This window comes from Morone saxatilis, unplaced genomic scaffold (assembly GCF_004916995.1).
Source record: "Morone saxatilis isolate NCDOM2014 unplaced genomic scaffold, NCSU_SB_2.0 Contig18, whole genome shotgun sequence".
NCBI lineage: Eukaryota > Metazoa > Chordata > Actinopteri > Moronidae > Morone > Morone saxatilis.
Genome location: NW_023339740.1, coordinates 18283276 through 18292294, shown reverse-complemented (window position 1 = coordinate 18292294; position 9019 = coordinate 18283276).

Sequence of the window (9019 nt, the reverse complement as noted above, 5' to 3'; positions counted from 1 at the left end):
GCATGTTGTGGGGGGGGGGGTCAATCCTGGTTTAGCCTCGAACTGCTCCTGATGTCACCCATGCCAATTTTTAAAATTTTATTTGTTTATGTTTCCTTCTTTTACACAAAACTGACTTAGCTGCAGAAAGTAATTGTCCATTTTCATTGCTGGCTCATGAAAAGCTTTCATTTAATGACAAGGCATCAGGCTAAGGGCATCACTAGATTCTCACTCTCTTTTATTCTCTTTAATTTTTTGTTCTTTCCTCTATCACTCACGCTCCCCCACTCCCTCTCTTTCCAGCCACTGAGATCCACTTTCATCTCCTTTTATAAAGCCATGAAACATCAGGCAGCGGCATAAATCTAACGTGATTGTTGTAATGACCAGGAGCCGCTGCATCTGCAACAGGAGCCCGACGGATGCGCGAATCGCACAGTGCAGGCGGGGTCAAGGCTGCCTCTGTGCGTCGCATACAGTATCAGTGCCACATAACCGCACACACAATGTATGAGTAATGCAACTGAGCCAGCTTCAACATTGCTAGGCTGGTTTGACATGCTACTCATGCACAGGCTCGCAAGAGTACAAGACATGCCACGAAGGGGCCAAATCTCAAGCTCAGATAGCACTGTATGCACATCCAGAGACACAGGCTGAATAGAACACTAATGGGATTCAATTTTCTTGGTCCTCGGGAGCCCTGATACAAGCTGTACAGCCTAACACAAATATCACTCACAGAGCACACAACACAGAGAGCCATTCACAAGAGGAAGGACAATGAATGCCGGGCACTTTAAGCAGCTCGTCTTCCTACATGCTGTACAATTTCATAGAAACACAAGCTCTGTTAGGCACCAGCGGGCGTTGGACGCTGGTACCACTGTAAGTCAGAAGTGAAGGAATTTGGAAGCTTGTATGTTAATGTACATTTTAATTGAGCGGCTTCAGACACATAGTAGCCACTGTAGTAAATGCCAATCCTCCATTAGTGCTATATTGTTTCTTGAATGTATAATTACAATATATAATATCAACCCGTTAAAACACCATATTTTTTTATGTGGGTGAATGGGATGGGATGAAATTCTCTTGGGGATGAGAGGTGTTTCAGCAAGTGGGTTAGACCACTGGCATCTATTATAGTGGCTACCATGTGTCTAGTTCTATCCAGCCACCCAATTAAAAATGCATCTATTATCACTCATAACCCTGTTCCCTAAAAGTTACATTCATCATATACAACACATCTGCATACACGCTGGCTGTGTGCGCTGACTGCACATGCCGGTCCCCTCTGCACAGACAACTAATGTACTATAAACTATGATCTGCATACCAACAAGGCTGGATTATCAGCAAAAAGGGCAACAACCTTTACTCTGTGGAAACCAGTGCTGGGTAGAGTAAGTTAAAAAGTACCTGGTTAATAAATTGAACAAAGGGCAAGTTACTGTCCATTTTAATATTTTAAGTGTATGATTACTACTGTAATAATGAAAGTAATGTTACCACTGAAGTTGGCACTACGTTAGGTTAACTGCTTTCTAAAGCACACCAATTCATGAACAGACCACTAGCTACAAAAATGGTTAATGGCATTATCATATCAACAAAGATTAATGTTATACATGAAAACATTAAGTAGAAGTAAAAAGTAGATTACAGGCTCAAAGATATACTCGAGTAAAGAGTAGATGTGAGTGAGTAAGTAGTACTCCTTCCTTAAAAAGAAAAAAGAAAAATGTGCTGTGCTACTAGCCTGATTTTTGGCTACTAGGGGGGAGACATGAAAAACCTGGCAGTTACACAGCTACCACCTTTATTTAATTTATGACATGTTCTTTGTATTTTCTATAATCTTTTGTATGTATTTTTTTATGCATCTTATGTTCAAGTCAGTGGCTAATATAGTTGTGGCTAATAGCCTATGTTGACAGTTTTTTACTTGCGTAAACAGCATAGAACAACAATTAATTTGTCATGATTATGGCACATAAGTCCAATATTTACTCACTGTTTGGTCTTATGCTGCTATATATTTGACTTTATCAGCTACTAAATCTGCTGTATGGCGTTGGGGTAGCATATGGGGCAGTTGATTATTAAACAAAAATGATTACCTAATAGAGGCAATCAAGAGTGAAAATTACCTCTGCCAAAGAGGTTATGTTTTCAGTGCCGTTTTTTGTTTGTTTCTCAGTTTGCCTCGCAGCAGAATTGAAGAATAAATACTGACCTGATGTTCATAAAATTGTGGAAGGGTGTAAAGTGGGACAAGGAAGAACCCATCAAATTTTGGACTGGATCTGAGTCATGGGGCGAACCTAGAAATAACTGTTCACTCGCTAACATGAAAGAAGCCATTTTTAACACCAGTGTCCATGACAAAATTAAACTCATTTGTCATAAATGCTTGAAACCATTGTAACACCTCTCAGAGTGTCCTCCTTGTTATTTAGGATTTTGGTATTCTATAATGACCTTTTCACATTCCACAGACTGATTTGTTTTAAATAATATTTAAAACATAATTGATAAATACAGGTTCAACTCCTGATCGTGTACAAAGAGACAAACCGAGGTAGACAAACAGTGACAATAGGATGAAGAGAACCAATCATGTGCTATAACAGGTGAAAAGGACAGGCAAACAATGCCATTTGAATCAATACAGTGACACTTATAAGGTGCAGTGCATACAGAACAAACAGGCAGAAATATAGACAAATTTACAAAAGTGATGGAGAAACAGACTGATGCAGATGTGTTACGACAGATAAGGAAATACGAGACAGCAGATAGAGGAGCAGTCAGTAAGAGAGAAAAGAGAAGCAGCATTTTCCCCTGCAGTTATAGTGAAGGCATAACAGATTAGTTGACTCACGCACAGTGTTCTGGGGCAGTGCTTCAGGACAGAGCCAAGATAGAAACACAACGCACCATGGCCAAAAGTCAGCCTTGCCTAAAGATCACAGCAACCTAGATTTTTATCATGATCTTTAGATAGGGAGCAAGAAAGGAAAATAAATCAAAAAAGAAAATCACTTTACTGTAAATGCATAGATGACAGTTAATATTACACCAAATCCTGTTACCCGGTCGCTGTAGTAGATTTCTTGTATATTTAATGTTATTTGATGTAACCACTCCGGAATTGTGAGATATATTTACTTAAATGAATACAGTTTATTCAGAATCCTACAGGAATAAGAGCTGTCATTACTGTCAGCTCAGTATAAACCTCCTGCCTTGATACAGGTACTTCTATAAGTCTCTGCTGGCATGGTGGCATCAGTATGTGTGTGTTGTTCTTGGCTTTAATCTGATGCAAACAATAATCTTGCACTGCTGATAAGCTCCCAGAGGCAGGACACAGAGGCAACCGAATGATTTTGAGAAGGAAGGACGTACTGTAATGGATAAAGTGCAAACTGAAAGGGAGAGATCAAATTGAGATGACGGACGGGTCATGGGACCAAATAAAATAAAGAGTTGTAAGTTTGTATTTATACCTTGTGTGTATAGTGAGATAATAACCACATATTATTTGATGAACATGTACCCAAAATCCAAAATTATGTGATTCTGCTCTGCTTTTTCCCCACCCAAAAGGGCTGAAAAATCCTTTCAAGGCTTGCCAATAAAGCAGTAAATTCCAGTAAGGGGTCAATGAATGAGTGAGGTAAGATTATTGTGAGACATTGTTGTGTTAAAAATGAATTAAAAAAGTGTGACAATGTGATTATAACCCAAACCCTGGCCTCAAACATGCAGTAACAAAGCATGAGTTCATTGAACGCCCCATATACTGCATACAGCTTTTATTAAACTATGGCTCAGAGCCTAAAATCAGCCAGAGGTCGTGTTATTGGTTCAGTGCTTTAAAAAGAATCTACTTCCACACTAAATTTAATCAGTTTTTGTTCCCTTTTGATCCCTGCTGGTGTGACATGAGGTTGGACTTATTCTTTTAATTTCAGCAGGGGGCAGCAAATTTCAAACTACCATGACTGAACAAGCTTCAACACTAGGTGAAAATACCACAGTGCATGTGCATTTCTGTTACTTGTGCGTGTGCTAAAGCTTCTGCATGTAGCCGCATATGTTTTTATGAGTGGGTATGTGAACAAGCTTGCATGTAATTCTGTGTTTGTGCAATGCATTTACTGCTCACAGCACTATATGTGTGTGTATAAGCAGCATGTGTGCCTGTGTCATTATAGCTAAATTAATGGTTTGCATGCTCACAGTGCCTGACACGGCATCATGTAATATCAGGTAAATTTCATCCTTGCACGCTTGTTGCTGACAACCTTCTCTCCCCTGAAAAGAAAAGAAAATACACAGAGCTCAGTGTCATTGTGAGCATATATTTGAACCTGCATGTCTTAAGTGTATGCACATGAGACATTTCCTGTATGTATCTCCATCACTCAGAGCAAGGTTTCACAGGCACACCACCTTGCCTAAAAAAGAAAGATAGACTGGGATAGATGGAAAGTGGATGACCAATAGTGGGAAATATACTGGTGAACTAAAATGAGAGGAAAGAAGGATCGGAAAATAAAAAGAGAAGGGGAGGGGCAGGAGTGAGAGTAATCTGGTGTGTAATGAAAGGAGGCAACACACAGAAAATGGTTTCTGTACCTGGAGAGAGCGCGAGTAGAGAGTCTCGACAGGAAACTGAGAGGTCAAAAAAGGGTAACAATGTTCATTGTCCTTTGTATGAAGTCTCCAGACCCAGCTCATGAGACCAGCTGATGAGAGTACCTGCTTTTCACTGTTATTTTCAGACAAATAATATGAAATGAATATATAGATGATATCCATTTTGGGAGAAATAATTGCACTATTCAAGGTCTATATACAGGATACAGAATTAAGTTGATAATAATGTATCATTTTTAATTTACTTGCTCTTAAAAATTTACCAACAAATGTGTTATAAACTGTGTTTGGTGGATATCTCCTTTTGAAAAAAAAGGAAATGAAGAGGTACATAGTGGAACACTGCAGTCCCTCTCACACCCAAAGATGAAAGTGGGCCAAGACAGAATTAAAATCAGACCCCAAATAGTTGTGGAAAATCTGACTTTAAAAGAGAGATTATATTATGTTACCAGAGCCTTCCTGCATGTCTGCAACATAAAATAGACTGAATAAAATTAATACAGCACATACCAGTAGATTAAACAAGTAGGTCAAAATAGAATACCATAAAATGGTTCAAAACCAACAAATTACAGGAAATGTAAAATAGACTCCACAGTTAATTCTCCAATGTGAAAAATCTTTCCATAAGATGTTTCATCAAGAACTCCTCATGTTTTTAGATTCCTGCAAACAGTTTCCAGTCCAACATCTAAAGATAGTGAAAAAGAGGACTCTGACCCGACCATTGGGCCATTCTTTTTACCTCATTTAGTCCTATTGCCTCATTCCTCAGGGTTATTATGCAGCGACAAGTGATGTACCCAATTCACCTCCATTTCCTCCACAGAATGTTTTGTTTGATTTTCTGTTTTGTTCGTAGTTTCAGGTTTTCATTTGAGAATCTCACTGGTCACCAGATTCCTATATACTGTACCTGAGCTGATACCTGGAGATCGTCATCAATCTTCTTTGTCAGTCTCTGGCTTTCTGAGAGATTCAAAATGTTCTGCTTTGTTCACATAGAGATGTATGATTGGTTTAAATGCAGGTTGTGCTTTTCTGTGCCTTGCCACATAATCTACTGTTGTATGTCCTGTAGTTATTTTCTAAGATTATTAAGGTACATGTAACATGTAGCCATAGGTAATGTCTTCTTGCTTTCGCTAGGGGGAAAAAAATCCTCATCTTCTTAGTCTTGGACAGTTAATGCTGAACCTGGCATCCTGATTCTGGAGACAGTGACCCGTGTGTGATCTTGTACTGCAGTGGTACTACATAAAAATCATCACCTAAGTCAAGGCCCCTGATTTTATATTTTATTTATATAATATTTCCTTATGTAATCCTTACAGAGTCTTGTCAAAAGCATCTTTCATCCTGTTATCTTATAGAGCACCTTTATGGTGGTTGCCACATAGCATCCTAATAGCAACCTAAAATTCTGCTTCTTTCAGCAACTCAAAGTTTTCTCTGTGACTGTAAAGAGAAAATCATATTTAACATACTGGAAAGAAACAAAAAGAGAAAAGTCAAATGTTACTCCACATCTAAATGTATTCAAAAGGCAAACAAATGAACATTCAACCAGTCAATCACTCTACATTTACGCCAGTTCAGTTTTATTGTTATGAAAAGGCACCATGCGGTCTCTGAACGCTGAGAGATGACATTGAAAGACAATGTCTTGCAATATTGAATTCACAGATATACTATGACTGTAGAACCATTTAAAATACTCTGGCATAATTCATTCATGTAAATAATTACACTTTTGTCTCATCTATTTACTTGTCCTCTGCTGCCTATATTTGGTTCTGTAAATGACACATTCATTTCCACTGACATTATAAACAGTCAATAAAAAGCTATTACACTGCATAGTGAACCTTGACCCACATGTGTATAATGACAGCGCAGCACACATTAGTATTATGTGTGTTAATGTGTGTGTGGGGGGGGGAGAGTGAGAGAGACTGTGTTGCAGGGGTAAGGATGTCAAATGGGAACCGACTCGGCACCTTCTTTGAGTTCTCAGTTCATGGGTCAAAGGAGAAGACGCCTGAGGATACTCCAGGCATCTTTCTTTCTCTCCACCGCCCTCTCTCCTCTTGTGTAAGCAGCAAATGAAGTGTAGCCTGAAAAACTCAGCATCACTACCGTCTACCATCTATCATCATCATCATCATTACCAGCATCTTTAATGCAATCCGGAAGTGTTTATTAACTAAAAAGGTAGTTTCAACAGTACCACATTTTATGAATTTCAAACATAGTGTATCGGTACCACCCCTATTGGTAAATTAATCTGAATCTCTCCGGGTGGAAGGGTATTGTACATATGCAAGCACATACATGAATGCCCCTGCCTACGTGCAAAAATATACTATCAATACATTTCATTCAGTATTCATGCAATATTAACAGCATTGTGTATTTTTTTTTACATAAATGTTTGGAAATTGTTCTAAACCAGTGCTTTACTATTACCCTGTTATTTATTTTGTAAACTTAAATATACAGGAAAAATGTATATGATCTTGTAGAGCTCCCCCTAAATTTTCCAAAGGAGGCTTTCTGGGAACCCCCCATGTATTTCGAACACTGATCTGCAAGCTTATTGTCATTTGCTGTGAAATACCTGATGAAGGTCGCTTGACCAAATGTAGCTATGAAGTAAATTCACTAGCACGTGGGAGCTGATTTTGCACCTTTCTGTTCACAGTTATGCAAAGACTACATTTTCTGTAATCCTCGAGTACCAAAAAGTGGGTTGACCACTCATGTTTTCATTATCCTTATCTCTTCACCTAAGTGTTGGCTGCATTGTCACAATTTCATAGTTTGATGTGGATTACTGTTACAAAAGGCTGGCCTTGATTTTCTACCTGTGTGCAGCAAGCATGAATAAATGACCGTGAAATGGCTAAATGGCTGCAGTGAAAGGTCAAACTCAGCTTTGTGTAAACGTAAGAAGGAGAGAACTGAGGTGGGTCAGAAGAAGCATGACTGCAGGGCTGAGCATCTTTTAAAAAACATTGTTTTTTTTAATGCCTGATTGACATCTGTTTACAGTAAATGTAATAGTATTTACACCTTAAAAGGTTTTCATAGTCCAATCACACTTTTGGTTTGGTTGGTCCTTAAGGTTAGGGAGGGAAATCAATTTTGTATTTTATGTTTCTGATTTTAATTTGAAGGGCTGGGGGTTTTAAGATAAAATAATAACAAAATATCATCAGTTAAGAAAAAGCCAAAAGATACCAATGAGTTTTAAGAGATTATTTTTAAGAGAGAATTAAAAGAGGACACAGATTTTGCCTGCCTGAGATCCCCAGGCACAGAGTTACACAATAAATACTGTGTGGCATGAAGAAAATATATTACAAATGATGAGCACAGACATGAAATGTGTTAGTGACCATGCCCGTCTGTTCTAGTGCGTGAGTATGAATTTGTTCACTTTATATTGTGTGTTCTTTTGTCCATTTGTGTATTGAGTGTACACACAACCCCACAAACATACACACGCATGTGTATGTGTATATGTGTTTGTTTGCTTAGTACACTCAATGAGTGGTCTATGCCCATTGGGTAGACCCTGTGTTACACGGTTCTGCAGTAATAGGTTTTGGCAGCCGTGTAATTTCTGTTGATTTATCCCTGACCTTGGAAAACTCTTCTTCTCCAGTGCAGGTGTCATTTGTAAGACACACACGCCCATCCACCCACACACATATAAATACTGGTATATTGATATGCTACATACACACACACACACACACACACACACACACAGGTAAGAAACAAACAAGCAAACAAACAACAATTTATCTATAAAGATTTTTACTGAAACAAATATTTTGAAATATTTATATATCAGCCCCCACCATCCTCCATCCATGCACATTCACACACTCACTTAGTATTAAGGTCTCCATTCAAGGACCAGCCAATGAAAGTTTCCAATTTCACTGTTAAGTAATGCTGACTGGTTGAATGGGTCACTGGTTAGGTGGGACACAAGCTCTCTGGTACTTTAGTAAAAGGATAGGGAACACTATTCATTATTCTGGGCCTGGTCTCTTAAACTTTAGTTAAGGAGCTTAGTTAACACAAAAACATGTTACTAGCTATTGTAGGGAAGAAAACAACATCACAGTAGTTTGAGTGTCTCTTGATAAGTAAATATACAGTAAACAGACTGTTTTATAAGAATAGTGCTCCTTTAAGGAATAGATCAGTGCATAATGTGTGGGCGTAGCTTGTCACCATGCAAGTTGAGTATAAAGCAATATGATAGCACAAGTTTTCAGTTTTAGCAGTAAATGTACAGTGTTGTTGAATAAATGCTACAGCTTCTCAAGACCAAAGCAGAGCT